Consider the following 16,028-nt stretch of genomic DNA (forward strand, 5'->3'; position numbering starts at 1 on the left):
AGTCATGGAACCCCGTCCATACTCCTGCTGATAGTGAGGTACAGGCCCATCCCACCCTCACCCCTTCCCTAACTTGGGCCTCGCCGCTGATCTGCTGCTACTGAGATGTGGAACACCATCCACCCTATGCTATTGGTGAGATACAGGACCTCGCCCACACTCACCTCCCTACCAGGCACATACAAGTATCACACAGACAACAAGTATTAACTATCACATAAACCATTCCTTGGGCACCCGCCCTCTATCATTGGACCTCGTCCCGAATATCATACTAGCATAATGTGCTTAGGGCTAACCCCCGGGTCTTCTACTCATAACTACATGGGCTGGCATTGTGGCCGTAGACCCATTCATACAAAGGGAAACTCACCTGCACTGGCTGAACTAGCTGATGAACCCACTAGCTGCTGCCCGACAACTCTCTGAACTTCTGCTCCACTCGCTCCCCGAGCTACCAATGTCAAAGCAACACTGAGTCTAACTGACCCCCGAAATACAACCAAGTCAACTTTGTTCAAAGTCAAAGTCCTGGTCAAAGTCAACCTTCCAGGTCAACCCTACTCGCCGAGTCACCCTATTGACTTGCCAAGTTCATATGTCCAGAGTCCTTCTCTTTGCGAATCGACTCGCCGAGTCAGTCCATGACTCGCCGAGTCTACCGATTACCGAGTCCTGACCTATCCAACTCTCCGAGTCTCCATTCGACTCACTAATTCGAGTCTCAACTCAAAGGGTTTGGGGTTTCGCGACCTGACTCGCTGAGTCCAAGAACAGACTCGCCGAGTCCAGGACAACCTTCAACAGACACGCCGAGTTGTTCATCCAACACGCCGAGTTCCTGCCCAACATCATTTGACTCGACGAGCTGTTCATCCCACTCGTCGAGTTTCTCCAAATCTTCATGCTACTCGCCGAGTCCACTCAAAGGACTCGCCGAGTCCATTCAGATCTCCAAACATGCAGAGGACTTTTGAGTCATGCAGGGACTCCAAACCATAGATCCATACTTCCAAAGCTCAATCCCCACGTAAAGTTGCAAACTTTACGTATAACTAAAGAGATCTATGCTCAAAACATACTAGGGTTTGGTTTAAGGACAAAAGGGCTTTACCCACTACTCATCTCTTGAAGCTTTATGACATATTGGACCATCCCAAAACTAGATCTGAAGCGACAACAACATATCTAAGCCCCTAACTCGAATTGGGTCTCAATCAACCCTAAAACCCCCAAATCTCATAACAAAATAGATCTAGATGCAAAGAAGGGAAAATGGCAGCTTAATACCTCCAAGATGAACACAAACTGAAGTAGATCTCGGATATACACCTCTCCTTTCAAGCAACCTTCTTGATCTTCATGTTCCTTTCCAAAGTTTCCTTCCTCTAAAGCTATTTCTCTCAAATAATGGAAGCTCACACGAAATCTAGGGTTTACAGATTCTCTAGGATGATATGGAGGCTGAGGGAGGGACATAACACCCTTTATATAGGATACAATTCCCAAAATTAGGGTTTTCCTTGCACAGAACATACTCGCCGAGTCTCCTTGGCCGACTCGCCGAGTCGATCACTTACTCCTCGACCCGGATCCCGCTCGGACTCGCCGAGTTCCTCCTTGGACTCGCCGAGTCTCCCCTTTAAATTAGGGTTTTTCTTTCCTTTCTTGGCCTTCAAAACTTGGGTGTTACAATACATATACTGTCAGGCATATCTGGGTGCCCGACCTGCCCCTTCGGTCCTCTCGACTGGATACTGGCTAGCATATCTGGGTGTTGGCCTCCCCTTCGGTGCTCTCGACCGGATACTGGGGACTATTTCACCCCTTACTACTACCACATAACACATATCACATAATCAATCTAGCATGGCTGGGTATGACTACCCCTTCAGCCCTATCGACCGGTAAACTGGGGACCCCTACTGTCACTAGCACTTAGCATCATATCATACGAGCACATAAACATATAAGGTAGTAGCAAACATAAATGAATGTCACAGAGACAATCATCTAATCATAAAACTCTTACTGATGGGCAGACATTGTGGCCGTCGACCCACCGCTACTGGAAGGTAACTCACCTCGTACGAGTAGCTGCTGATAATCTGTGCGGGAAACCTCTGTCTACTGCTTCTCCCGAAATCCTCCGGCTATAATCCCCACAAAACACTCAGTCAGAATCTATTATCTACTCTTAGGGTAAAATGACTATTTTACCACTAACCAAGTCCAAGTCAAAGTCAACTTCCAGTTGACCCGACTCGCCGAGTTGGGCTGTCAACTCGTCGAGTCCCTAACCTTTTACTCGTCCTTATCCACAACTCTACTCGTCGGGTTTAGCAACGACTCGACGAGTTCCCCTTCCATATGAACATCGAATTAACCTTCATCCGAATCGCCGAGTTGTATGAACAACTCGTTGAGTTCACCTTCATCTGATAAACAAGTCTTGTCCTTGACTCGTCGAGTTGTATGAACAACTCGTCGAGTTCATCTTCAACTAGTAGGAGATTGCCTTGGACTCGCCGAGTCTGTTCTAGCACTCGTCGAGTCCCATGAACTCCAAGTCTAAGGCTACGTCCAATACGTTGGGTCACTCCTTTGGACCCTCTAACACCCTTTTAACACTCAACTGGGTTCCTTCGAACCCAAACAGAAAAGGGGAATCAAACCTTGGACTCGCCGAGTCCAAAGAACAACTCGCCGAGTCAAGGTTGTCCAAGTCTCATTTCTCGATTTCTGATGTACAATACTTGTCCAGGAGATAGATCTAGGCTCCTACAATCGATCTAGCACGTAAAGTTGCAAACTTACGTGCATGCATGGGACTTTGAGCTCCAAAAAGGTTCCAAAGAAGCTCTTAGGTTGCATGGAGCCTTCCATGGATGCAAAAGCAACCCCTTCCTGCCTTCTGACCCCTCAAAGGTCCTAGATCTGAAGTTTGACCCCCAACCATGCTTGCAATCATGGTTGGTTTCCACATATGGCTTATAAAGCCCTAAATCTCCCCAAAAAGGGATCTAACAAATAAACAAGCAAGGTATAGACTTTATACCTTCTGGAAGCTGCAAAGGAAGCACCAACTCAAACTTCTTTGGTCCTCCTTCGATCCTCTAAGCTTTTCCCTTCTTCCTTGACACCGCAAAAAACCAAGATCACTCAAAAGCTCTTAAATCTCTCCACACACAATTAGGTTTCGCTATGAAGTGTTTCTGGAAGGAATAGGAATGAATGGGGGTGGAATGAGATGATTAAATATTGTCCAAGCCCTTAAATTAGGGTTTTGTCCGGTCAGAGTCTACTCGTCGAGTCTAGATGTCGACTCGATGAGTCCAATACTTAAGTCCCGCATCCCATCCTGCTCCTACTTGACGAGTTGGGCCTTTAACTCGCCATGTCCCAGGCCAAAATGAAATATACTTAAATAAAAAAAATACGTACCAGGAACTAGGTGCTACAAATCTCCCCCACTTATTTCAGACTTCGTCCTCGAAGTCTGCTGCTCGTTCCTGGAAAAGCTCTGGGTAATGCTCCATCATCTCATCCACCGACTCCCAAGTCCACTCCGAGCCTTTCCGGTGCTGCCATTGCACCTTCACTAGTTCCACCCTCTTGTTCCTTAGATCCTTCGACTTCTGGTCGAGGATCGCCACTGGCCGCTCAATGTAATTCAGGTTGTCATCGACCTGAATATCCTCTTAGGGCACCACTGCTGAGTCATCTACCAGGCACTTTCGCAGCTGAGAGATGTGGAAAGTGTTGTGGATCTGACTGAGTTCGGCTGGTAGATCTAGCCTGTATGCCACCTTGCCCACCCGGGCGATAACCCTGAAAGGCCCAATGTACATGGGCCCAACTTGACCTGTTTCCTGAATTGGATGACACCCTTCCATGGCGACACCTTCAGGAGAACCATATCCCCGACCTGAAACTCCAGGTCTGAACGGCGCTTGTCGGCATAACTCTTCTTCCGACTCTGTTTAGTTTGAAGCCTGCTCCGAACCTGTTGAATCCTCTCTGTCGTCTTGAGCACCACTTCGGTGCTCCCCATGACCCTCTGGCCAACCTCACCCTCATCATATCAGGGTTTTGTACTTCCTCCCATACAACATCTCGAAGGGAGGACGATCGATACTCGCATGTTAGCTGTTGTTGTACGAGAACTCAGCCAATGGGAGGTAAGTGCCCTAGCTACCACCAAAGTCTAGCATGCACGCTCGCAGCATATCCTCCAGAGTCTGGATGGTCCGCTCGCTCTGACCATCCGTCTACGGGTGAAAGGCGGTGCTAAAATACAGACGAGTACCCAACTCATCGTGAAACTTCTTCCAAAACCTGGAAGTGAACCGAACATCTCTGTCTGAAATCATCGATATTGGTACCCCGTACCGTGCCACCACCTCCCTGATATAGATGTCGGCCAACTTTTCAGCCGAAATGCTCTCTTGAATCGGAATAAAATGGGCGCTCTTGGTCAATCGATCAACGATGACCCAAAACGAATCCACTCCTCGTGCGGTCCTGGGAAGCTTTGTGATAAAATCCATGGTAATGTCTTCCCATTTCCACAGCGGGATATCCAACGGCTGCATCTTGCCATGTGGCCTCTGGTGCTCGGCCTTGACCTTCCTGCAGGTCAAGCACAGCTCCACATACCATGCTACATTCCGCTTCATGTAGGGCCACCAATAGTCCAAACGAAGATCCATATATATCTTCGTCGCCCCAGGATGAATGGAGAATCGAGATTTGTCCGCTTCCTCCATTAGAACCTGGCGTACACCCCCATGGTACGGTACCCACACCCTTCGGTGGAGGGTCAACAACCCTCGACTATCATAATCGAAGGAGGAAACCTGGCCTACAATCCGCTCACTCTTCCGATGTTCTTCCTTCATGGCCTCCTTCTGGGCCTCTCGAATCTGCTCCAACAATGGAGTCACCACGGTCATCCTCATGCAGATATACCTGATCGACGCTGCCTTACGGCTAAGCACGTCTGCCATCACATTGGCCTTCCCCAGGTGGTAACGGATCTCGCAATCATAATCCTTCACCACGTCCAATCACCGATGCTGCCTCATGTTTAGATTCGGTTGATCTATGAGGTACCTCAAACTCTTGTGGTCCATGTAAATGGTACAACGGACCCCATAGAGGTAATGAAGCCAAATCTTGAGGGCGAACACAACAACCCCCAGCTCCAAATCATGCTTCGGGTATTTCGCCTCGTGAGGCTTCAGCTGCCTCGAAGCGTAGGCGATGACATTCCCTCTCTACATCAAAACCGCGCCCAAACCCGAAATATACATGTCGCAGTACACAACAAAATCCTCTACGCCCTCTGGCAGGGCTAAGATCGGCGCCTCACACAATCTCTGTTTAAGTGTCTGAAACGCTGCCTGCTGCTCAGGCCCCCAGCGAAAGACTACGGCCTTCTTCGTCAGCCGCGTCAAGGGTACGACTATCTTGGAGAAATCCTGGATGAATCTCCGATAGTAGCCGACTAATACCAGGAAACTCCGAATCTCGGATGGAGACTTCAGAACCTCCCATCTCATCACGGCCTCCACCTTGGCCGAGTCTACCGATATTCCGTTCTGGTTGACAAGGTGCCCGAGAAACTGCACCTCGCGCAACCAGAACTCACACTTGGAGAACTTAGCATACAAGTTCTCCCTTCTCAAAGTCTCTAGAACCTCTCGCAGATGATCCTGGTGCTCTTCTTGTGTCTTGGAGTAAACCAAGATATCATCGATGAAAACTATCACGGACTGATCCAACATCGGTCTGCACACGCGGTTCATGAGATCCATGAACGCGGCAGGAGCATTGGTGAGCCCGAAAGGCATCACCACGAACTCATAGTTGCCATAGCGCGTCCAGAACGCAGTCTTCTGTACATTCTAGTCTCTGACCTTCATCTGATGATATACTGAACGTAGATGAATCTTGGAGAACCAATATGCTCCCTGTAGCTGGTCAAAAAGGTCATCAATCCTCGGAAGTGGGTAACGGTTCTTCACCGTTACCTTGTTTAGCTCCTGATAATCTATGCACATGCGATGCGACCTGTCCTTCTTCTTAACAAACAGGATCGGGGCTCCCCAAGGCGAACTACTTGGCCTGATAAATCCTTTGTCTAGCAGCTCCTGCAACTGTGTAGACAACTCCTGCATCTCGGGAGGATCCAACCGATATGGTGCCTTGGCTATCAGAGCCGCACCAGGGACTAGGTCGATCCTGAACTCCACCTGCCGCTCTGGAGGTATCCCAAGAAGCTCCTCTGGGAACACATTTGCGTAGTCTTGCACCACCGGAACGTCACTCACCGTCGCCTTACCCGCCTCCCGAATTCCATGACATAGGTGTCATATCCTGCACAACCCTGCTGAAGGTAACGCCTAACCCTCGATGCCGAACATAATGATGGTCCTCATTGTGGCCTCTCACCCTGAATCACCAGCTCTCCCCCACTTGGGGTCCTGATCCGCACCAACTGTTGCACGCAATCGATCACCGCCCCATAGGGGCTTAGCCAATCCATACCGATAATAACCTTGTTCCGCCGCAAAGGTATGGGAACCAAGTCTACCAGGTAGTGCTCCTCGAATAATCTCAGCACACAATCTCGGAATACTGCTGATGCTCACATCGATCGATCATCGGCAAACTCTACCTCTAAAGGGCAATCCAGCATGCCCGAAGACTCAAAAGACCTCTTGCTGAGCGTAAGAGAAACAAAAGATCGAGTGGCACATGAATCAAACAACACTTATACCAGAATACCGTTCACATGGAACGATCCTAAACATGTACACAAAGAGCATATATCAATATCATAAACATCGTATAAATAGATCAGGGAGAAAGAATCATACCCGTCACCACATCGGGTGTGGCGCGTGCCTCCTCGGTAGTCAACTGGAAAGCCTGGCTCCTCACCACTGGAGCCTCTGACTTGCCCTGCCGGCCATCAGTAATCCATAGGGTCGCTGGAGCTGGCGCCCTTACTGGCGCTGCCGCTGTCAACTGGGGGCAATTGGCCTTCTTGTGGCCCCTCTGGTTACAGTGGAAACACAGCAACTCCGACGTCTGAATAGCAGGTGCAGGGGAGGTACAATCCCTGCTAAAATGTCCTAGCTTGTCGCACTTGTAGCAACCAGACGCCCCTAACCTACAAGCCCCCTCATGTGTCTTGCCGCATTTCCTGCAGCGGCCTTAGCTCTGTTGGCCTCTTGGCCCAACATCTGATCCCTTGGGCTTCTTCCCCGAAGCCCCAACAACCTGTCCCTCCTCGGCCTTCCTCTTCCGGATGTGCTCCAGATCAATCTCCCTCTCCCTTGCCCTGGCAATCATGGAATCCAGGGTAGGGCAAGCTGAGAAACTGACATGCTCCCGAATGTCAGCTCGTAGCATGTCATGGTAGCGGGTCCTCCTCATGTCCTCGTCTCCCGCATACTAGGGCACCAGTAACGCCCTCTCCCAAAACTTGGCGGTGATCTCCGCCACAGTCTCCATCGCCGGCCTCATGTCTAAGAACTCCCTAGCCAACTGTTGGAGCTCCACTGCAGGTGCAAACTCCGCTCTGAACCGAGTCACATAGTCTGGCCACGTCATAGCCTCAACAGTTGTGGCTCCCAGAGAGTCACCAACCGACTCCCACCAATCTCTGTCTCTGTCCCTCAAGCACCCTGCTGCATATCTCACCTTCGACCCCTCGGGCAGAAGCTGGTCAACTGTGCAGACTCAATGTCTGCAATCCATCGACTGACAGCAATGGGGTCCTTCACCCGACGGAAATCCAGGGCGCCACTGCCCCTGAAGTCCTTAAAGGACAGTATGCGTGAACCTGACTGGCTGGTCTCCATGTCACTCCTGAACGCCCTAAGGCGATCCTCCATCAGCTCGATAATCCTTTCCTTGATCGACCCAAAGATGATCGGGGTCGCATCAAGGATGCCTCTTATGATCTCGGACGCGATGAACTCGCGTAGCCTCTCATCCACTAGTTCAGAGCCTGAACTCAAACTCGATCCCTCTCTTGAGCTACCAACTGCTGGCCTCGGACATAGTACCACCATTCTGCAATACATGATGACAACCGTTAGTGATACTGATACATCTAGAGGGATCACATTCATCACGATTTCCTTCGTCTTGCCTCAGCCTTCCTAGATTCAAGTACGGATCCTCTGCTTTCAGTAGTACGGGCCCATCCTACCTTCCACATCTATCCGTACTTTCCTCAAGGACCGCCTCGACTCCACCAAGTCACTACTATTGCTACCGATCTCTATTACTCTCATCCTAGGCTTACCCTAGGGAAAATCTCTGACTCCACCCAAACCGGTCCTCGGCTACTGAAGGTCTCCTTGTAATGCCAATTAGCCATCACCTGAATACCATCACATGTAACGAGGCTCAGATAATCCTTCGAGTAAAATACTCGTCCCTACAACGGTTAGACTCAAACAAGAGCTGCGCAATAAAACCAAATCCAACACTCTGAGATTATTCAACCCTAATCACATGTGACGCGATGTACTCACCTAATGGCTAACTCCTATCATTTAGAGTCCCATAAAGCACAAAGCAAGCAGCATTCGAACGCAGGAAACTACTCAAGCAAACCTGTCCTCATAACGAGAAACTGTACTAGCATATAATGCTAAGCTCATACTATTAGGCATAACCTAAACAAGCTTTCATACTGCTGTCTACTCAATACTAGCATGCAATTCTCAAAAGCTGAAAACACATGAAGCAGGCACATAAGGCATCATTCCTAGATCCTTAGTCCTATTCTAGCATGATGTTCTACTGAAGCTGATAAACATAACATAAACTTGTATGGGTACTTTGGGGAATACTTACTTGATCTCGGCCGGTCGTGCACATCACACACTTCGTTCTTTCTCAAAACTCCTTTAACTTATCCTTTAGAAAACCATTTTCTTGTAAAATCTTTTAATCCCTCAATTTGAGTCCAGACACCCCCGAGGGTGTGTCCGAATCCCTCAAACCAGGGCTCTGATACCAACTTGTAACATCCCAAATTACGAGTCCAAAAATTTCATTTTAATTAACTGATTATAAAAACATTCATAAGAAAACTATGTAACAAAATATCATTTTGTAAATCAATGTATCACGTATGAAAACCCAAATCATATAATATCAACATGTCAGAGTACAATCCCAGAATATCTCAAGTGCGGAAAATCAATGCGTGTGTGTATGATGTGCTGCTACAGCGCCAGCTCCTTCCCCTTCGCTGAAAAGGTACCTAAACAAAAACTGTAAACTGTAAGCACGAAGCTTAGTGAGTTCCCCCATCGTACCACATACCATACAGTCACATAACATACACATACTGTCAGGCATATCTGGGTGCCCGACCTGCCCCTTCGGTCCTCTCGACCGGATACTGGCTAGTATATCTGGGTGCTGGCTTCCCCTTCGGTCCTCTCGACCGGATACTAGGGATTATTTCACCCCTTATTACTACCACATAACACATATCACATAATCTATCTAGCATGGTTAGGTATGACTACCCCTTCGGCCCTATCGACCGGTAATCTGGGGACTATCTCCCCTACTGTCACTAGCACTTTGCATCATATCATACTAGCACATAAATATATCAGGTAGTAGCAAATCTAGATGAATATCACAAAGACAATCATCTAATCATACAACTCCTACTGATGGGCCGACATTGTGGCCGTAGACCCACCGCTACTGGAAGGTAACTCACCTCGTACGAGTAGCTGCTGATAATCTGTGCGGGAAACCTCTGTCTACTGCTTCTCCGGAAATCCTCCGACTATAATCCCCATAAAACACTTGGTCAGAATCTGATATCTCCTTTTAGGGTAATATGACTATTTTACCCCTGACCAAGTTCAAGTCAAAGTCAACTTCCAGTTGACCCGACTCGCCGAGTTAGGTCGTCAACTCGTCGATTCCCTAACCCTTTACTCGTCCTTATCCACGACTCTACTCGTCGAGTTTAGCAACGACTCGACGAGTTCCCCTTCTATATGAACATCGAATGAACCTTCATCCGACTCGCCGAATTGTATGAACAACTCGTCGAGTTCACCTTCATCTGATAAATAAGTCCTGTCCTTGACTCGCCGAGTTGAATGAACAACTCGTCGAGTTCATCTTCAACTATTAGGAGATTGCCTTGGACTCGCCGAGTCTGTTCTAGCACTCGTCGAGTCCCATGAACTCCAGGTCTAAGGCTAAGTCTAATACGTTGGGTCACTCCTTTGGACCCTCTAACACCCTTCTAACACTCAACCGGGTTCCTTCGAACCCAAACATTAAAGGGGAGTCAAACCTTGGACTCGCCGAGTCGAGGTTGTCCAAGTCTCATTTCTCGATTTCTGATGTACAATACTTGTCCAGGAGATAGATCTAGGCTCCTACAATCGATCTAGCACGTAAAGTTGCAAACTTACGTGCATGCATGGGACTTTAAGCTCCAAAAAGGTTCCAAAGAAGCTCTTAGGTTGCATGGAGCCTTCCATGGATGCAAAAGCAACCCCTTCCTGCCTTCTGACCCCTCAAAGGTCCTAGATCTGAAGTTTGACCCCCAACCATGCTTGCAATCATGGTTGGTTTCCACATATGGCTTATAAAGCCCTAAATCTCCCCAAAAAGGGATCTAACAAATAAACAAGCAAGGTATAGACTTTATACCTTCTGGAAGCTGCAAAGGAAGCACCAACTCAAACTCCTCTGGTCCTCCTTCGATCCTCTAAGCTTTTCCCTTCTTCCTTGACACCATAAAACACCAAGATCACTCAAAAGCTCTTAAAATCTCTCCACACATAGTTAAGGTTTGCTATGAAGGGTTTCTGGAAGCAACAGGGATGAATGGGGGCGGAATGAGATGATTAAATAGGGTGCAAGTCCTGAAATTAGGGTTTTGTCCAGTCAGAGTCTACTCGTCGAGTCTAGACGCTGACTCGACGAGTCCAATACTTAAGTCCCGCATCCTATCCCGCTCCTACTCGACGAGTTGGGCCTTCAACTCTCTAAGTCCCAGGCCAAAATGCAAAATACTTAAATCAAAAAAATACGTACCAAAAACTAGGTGCTACAGTTTGGGCCCGATTTGGAAAGTTGGGCCATAGATGAGCCATAATTGGGCCTTCATGATTATGAGATGTTGGGCCACTTGAAATGCCAAATGTTTGGACTGGACTAAATAGTTGAGCCTTAGAATAAGACCATGTAAAGGTTTAGGCCCAATTTGGAAAATTGGGCCATATGTTGGGCTTTGATTCATAGTTTAACTTTTGGGCCTTTGGATTTGAGCCTTGAGTTGAATCAAGCTAAGATAGGGGTAAAGCAGTCTTTTACCCCGAGCTTGGACTTATGATTTTGTGTTGGAACCCAATTATTAATTGGGTGATGTTTTGATATTGATAGTTCGGGAATCTGTCATCCAGCAGTTGGAATTGTGTCTACGGGACTTCAGCAGTGTAAGGTGAGTCTTCTCACCATACCACCATACCCATGGGTCTAACGCACCAAGGTCGGCCCATTATGTGATTATGATAGATGTGTTAGTCATTCTGTGATTTAATATGATATGTGATTGTGTGTTTTGCATGAAGACCCTGGGGGAGCCTGTGACATTGGATGTAAGACCATGTAGGGTAGCCCATGGCAGTACTAGGTAAAGACCATGTGGGGTAGCCCATGACATTGGATGTAATACCATGTGGGATAGCCCATGACATTGGATGTAAGACCATGTGAGGTAGCCCATGACAGTCCTAAGTAAAGACCATGTGAGGTAGCCCATGGCATTCTTGCAGGTTTTATGTATACATTGCTTATGTGATATGTGTGTAGCTTTTATAGCTAACATGATATGTGATATGTGGATTGTGTGTGTGGTATGCTCCGGGAAACGCACTAAACTTCATGCTTACAGGTTTTGTTTATTGTTTCAAGTATCATCGTTTTGGAAAGGAAGGACTCGGATTGATCGCAGAGCACACACCTACGATTTTCGCAATGAATGATTTTGGGATAAACTCTGATAGATGATTTTACTTAATGATGATTTGAAATGTTTGAAATAAATGGTATCAATGTTTTAGCCATATTAAAAACGAAATTTTTACTGTTAATTTTTGGGTCGTTACAATTTCAATTTTAATTTAGAGTTTCTTTCGTTAATTTTTCTTTTTAAAAAAATTACATGATTTTTTTCTAAAGTTGTTTTAAATTCGAGTCTTTATATGATTCAATGTAATTTTTTTTCGTTTTTGCGTTTAACTTTATGTACATTTGTTACGTATGAGATGTGTCATATAAATAACTTTCGTTTGTTAATTTTAAAAAACCTATTATATTCGAGTTTGTCTATGTTTCGATATATTTTTTTTTACATTGTTGTGTTTAATTTTATGTACATTCCTACGTATCATTCGGGTTACATATAATAACGTTCGGTCGTTAACTTAAAAAAATGTATTATCATCGAGTCACATATAATATGTTTTTGATTATTTAAGTTTTCGTTCGTTAACTTAAAAAAATCTTACTTATTTTTATGCACGTCTCGATAGAAATTTGATTTTTTTTAATGTTTCGATGTAATTTTTTGTATGTTTTGATGCTTATTTTATGTATGTTCATGCGTATGAGTTTGTTCACATATAATAGATAAAAATATAATTATAAGCATTGGATTTTGTAAGTTAAATTTTAATGATTGTATTGATAAAAGTTACGTTTCAATGTAAAAAACACAAACGAAAAAAACATGTACACAAAAATAAGCATGAAACATAAAAAAATTTGCACCAAAATGTAAACGAGCTCGAATCTATACCAATACGTAAAAAATGTAAAAAAAATTACATCGAAAAGTAGAAAAACTCGAATATAATATATTTTTTTAAACTAACGAACGAAAGTTATTATGTGTGACCCGAATGATACGTAGGAATACACATAAAATTATGCACAAAATATAAAAAAAAATACATCGAAACGTAGACAAACTCGAATATAATACGTTTTTTTTTAAATTAACAAACAAAAGATATTATATGTGACCGTCTCATACCTAGGAAACGTACATAAAGTAAAACACAAAATCGAAAAGAAAAACTACGTTGAAATCTAGACAAACTCGAATTTAAATCGACAAGTTTATAAAAAAAACCATGTGATTTAAAAAAAAAAATAACGAACGGAAGTTCTAAATTAAAGTCGAAACGTTGACCACCTTGAATTATACCTACAAATTAAAAAAAATAAACATGTAAAAATAGTTTTTTTTAGGTTAACAAACGGAAGTTATTAATAAAAATCAAATTATATATAATACGAGGTTAAATACGAAAATTTAAAAAATAAATAGGTAAAAGTAATATTTTTCAAAGTTCAAAATAATATTTTAAAAAATAAAGTGGTGACAAAGTTAGAAATTTATAAATATAAAATATAGAAGAAGTACATAAATGATCTCTATGGTTTACCCATAGTCACATATAAGACCAAAATACACGATACTAATGGATGAACACTAACGACGCTCGGTAAAAAAACCATTCATGTAATTTTAGAAATATAGACCATATTCGTTAAAAAATTCACGGATAATGAGTTTATGACCTTTGATAAATCACAATGACTTTTTATACTTTTGTTTTTTTCTAATAACTAAAAGATATTAATTGTAATTTATTTGTGTTTAATAATGTAAAATTAGTAAATGAGTGTTAAGTTATGAAATATAGAAAGTGTTTGTAAATTTACATGTATAGAAATTGAAAAGGTTTTAAATGAAAAAAATTAGGCAATGTCCTTTTTTTTTGCTTTCTTTTTTTACTTTATCAAACTTATTTAATACACCATGTTTTCAAAAAACTTAGAGAGAGAGAGAGAGAGAGAGAGAGAGAGAGAGAGAGAGAGAGAGAGAGAGAGAGAGAGAGAGAGAGAGAGAGAGAGAGAGAGAGAGAGAGAGAGATGTACAAGCACCTATGCATTATATACAACTCAAACTTTAATAATATCATGGCCAACTATCAATGGCAACAAAAACTGCCTACTTCCTAAAATGCCACAATTCATCCATGTTCCAAGATGTGCTAGCCAATTCGTCGTCTTTCATCCAATCTATTTCTGTAAGCTGGAATTCTGGAGCCGACATGTCACCAGGTCCCACTGCTTGCATGTCCAAATGGATGAAGCCCATGTCAAATTCACTGATATTCACATGGTAACAGTCGTTGTATTGGCGTGATGAGTCGTAGTAAGCGATTTCTCCATTAGGGTTTGTTTGGAGATTTACATGTTCAGGAAAGACCATAGCTGTGGAATCTGAGAACAAATGCTTGAGCTCGTATTAGGGTTGTCGGCTTTGTTTGATAGCGAAGAAGATGTTACTGAGGACACCATTAGAGTTTGTTTCGGTTTGTGGTGAAGTGCTTAAGTTGTTTTGATCAGTTTCAGATGTTGATGTACAAATAGATGATGACGATGAGGATGAGTTTTGTTCAACTTGTTCAAGTAATCTTGGCATCCAAAATCGCCGAAGTGTTTCCACAAACCTCTTGCTATTGGAGTCGATCTTAAGGTGGCATGCTTGTTTGTGTACCTTTGTTCTCCAGTAGTTTTTGATCTCGTTATCTGTTCTTCTTGGCAAGTGGCGTGCAATTTTCGACCATCTTGAAGACAGAAAACAATAGTAAATTAGATCATCTTAAACTCTTAACATAACACACACACACACACACAAATATATATATATATATATATATATATATATATATATATATATATATATATATATATATATATATATATATATATTGGCATACGTGTAGTCTCACCTATTACCCCACTTGGAATGTAGTTCGAGGATTAAGATTTGTTCTTGTGGGGTAAGATTACCGTGCTTAATATCTGGTTTTAAATAATTCAACCATCTCAATCTGCAACTTTTACCGGTTCTTTTCAATCCTGTCAAAAAGAGAGATGAAAAGAACACAAAGAAGACTATATCAAACCTTTGTTAAAGAAGACAACATATATACGACCATAAAATTCACGAAACACGAATAAATAGTGTTTCTTTTCATGTTTTATGTACCTGAAGATTTTGCTAGGGCGTTCCAACGGCCTTCACCATGACGAGTGATGTAATTGATAAGAAGATTGTCTTCCTCGAGTGTCCACGACCCTCTTCTTAGCTCATCCAAGTAGTTCTCACTGCAAGAGCTGTCCATCTTCTTGTTGGTGGACCTTTATGAAAGTTAAAAAGAGAATCAAAAGAATTAGGGTGTTAGAGAAGTAAGTGGAGGTCTGCATACTTATAGAGAGATCCCTTGAAGGGTTTTATTGTAAATGTTGAAAAATGGAAATAGGAAAGTACACCCAATAGAGATTCTGTTAAATTTGTGATGGATGCCAATGCATTCGGAACCTTGCAAGATGTGGGTATATCTTATGTGAAAAATACAAGAATTCTTGTTTTACGATACATATGTGTCCAGGAAATTAATATCCCATGTAGGCCCAACTCGCCTTATAACATGAGTATCATTCATTGAGTATTCAACTCGTCTTTCAATATAAGATTTTCTATTTTTTCTTCTTCTTTTGAACATTTTTTTTAAACTGCGAGTATATATATATATATATATATATATATATATATATATATATATATATATATATATATATATATATATATATATATATATATATATATATATATATATTGTGTGCTAAAATGCACCGATAAGAATTTAGTATTAATTATATGTATATTAAATGTTATCCATACTTATAACTTATTTTTATAGAACCTAATTAAATTCGTCATAAATGTCAACAATAATATTCTTTCAAAATAAATTCATATCTAGAAGAACGAGAGTGTATTCTAGTAGAATACATTCTCGTTCTTCATATTCCATACAACTTTATTGTATTTTAAGTGATTGAGTCTTGAAACAAAGTACGAACTCATATATAAA

The 16,028-nt window shown here is 43.2% G+C and overlaps 1 pseudogene across 1 annotated transcript; it reads right to left on the reverse strand.

Moving 5' to 3' along the window:
* Positions 1 to 14,014: 14,014 nt before the first annotated feature.
* LOC145100003 (transcription factor MYB78-like) lies at positions 14,015 to 15,471 on the reverse strand (annotated as a pseudogene). Its single transcript, XR_013704756.1, has 3 exons — positions 15,140 to 15,471; positions 14,880 to 15,009; positions 14,015 to 14,714 (listed from the first exon to the last, which is right to left on the reverse strand). The product of XR_013704756.1 is annotated as a transcription factor MYB78-like (transcript).
* Positions 15,472 to 16,028: the final 557 nt, after the last annotated feature.

The sequence above is a fragment of the Lactuca serriola genome, chromosome 4 (assembly GCF_051521515.1).
Source record: "Lactuca serriola cultivar US96UC23 chromosome 4, Lser_US96UC23_V15, whole genome shotgun sequence".
In the NCBI taxonomy this organism is placed as follows: Eukaryota; Viridiplantae; Streptophyta; class Magnoliopsida; order Asterales; family Asteraceae; genus Lactuca; species Lactuca serriola.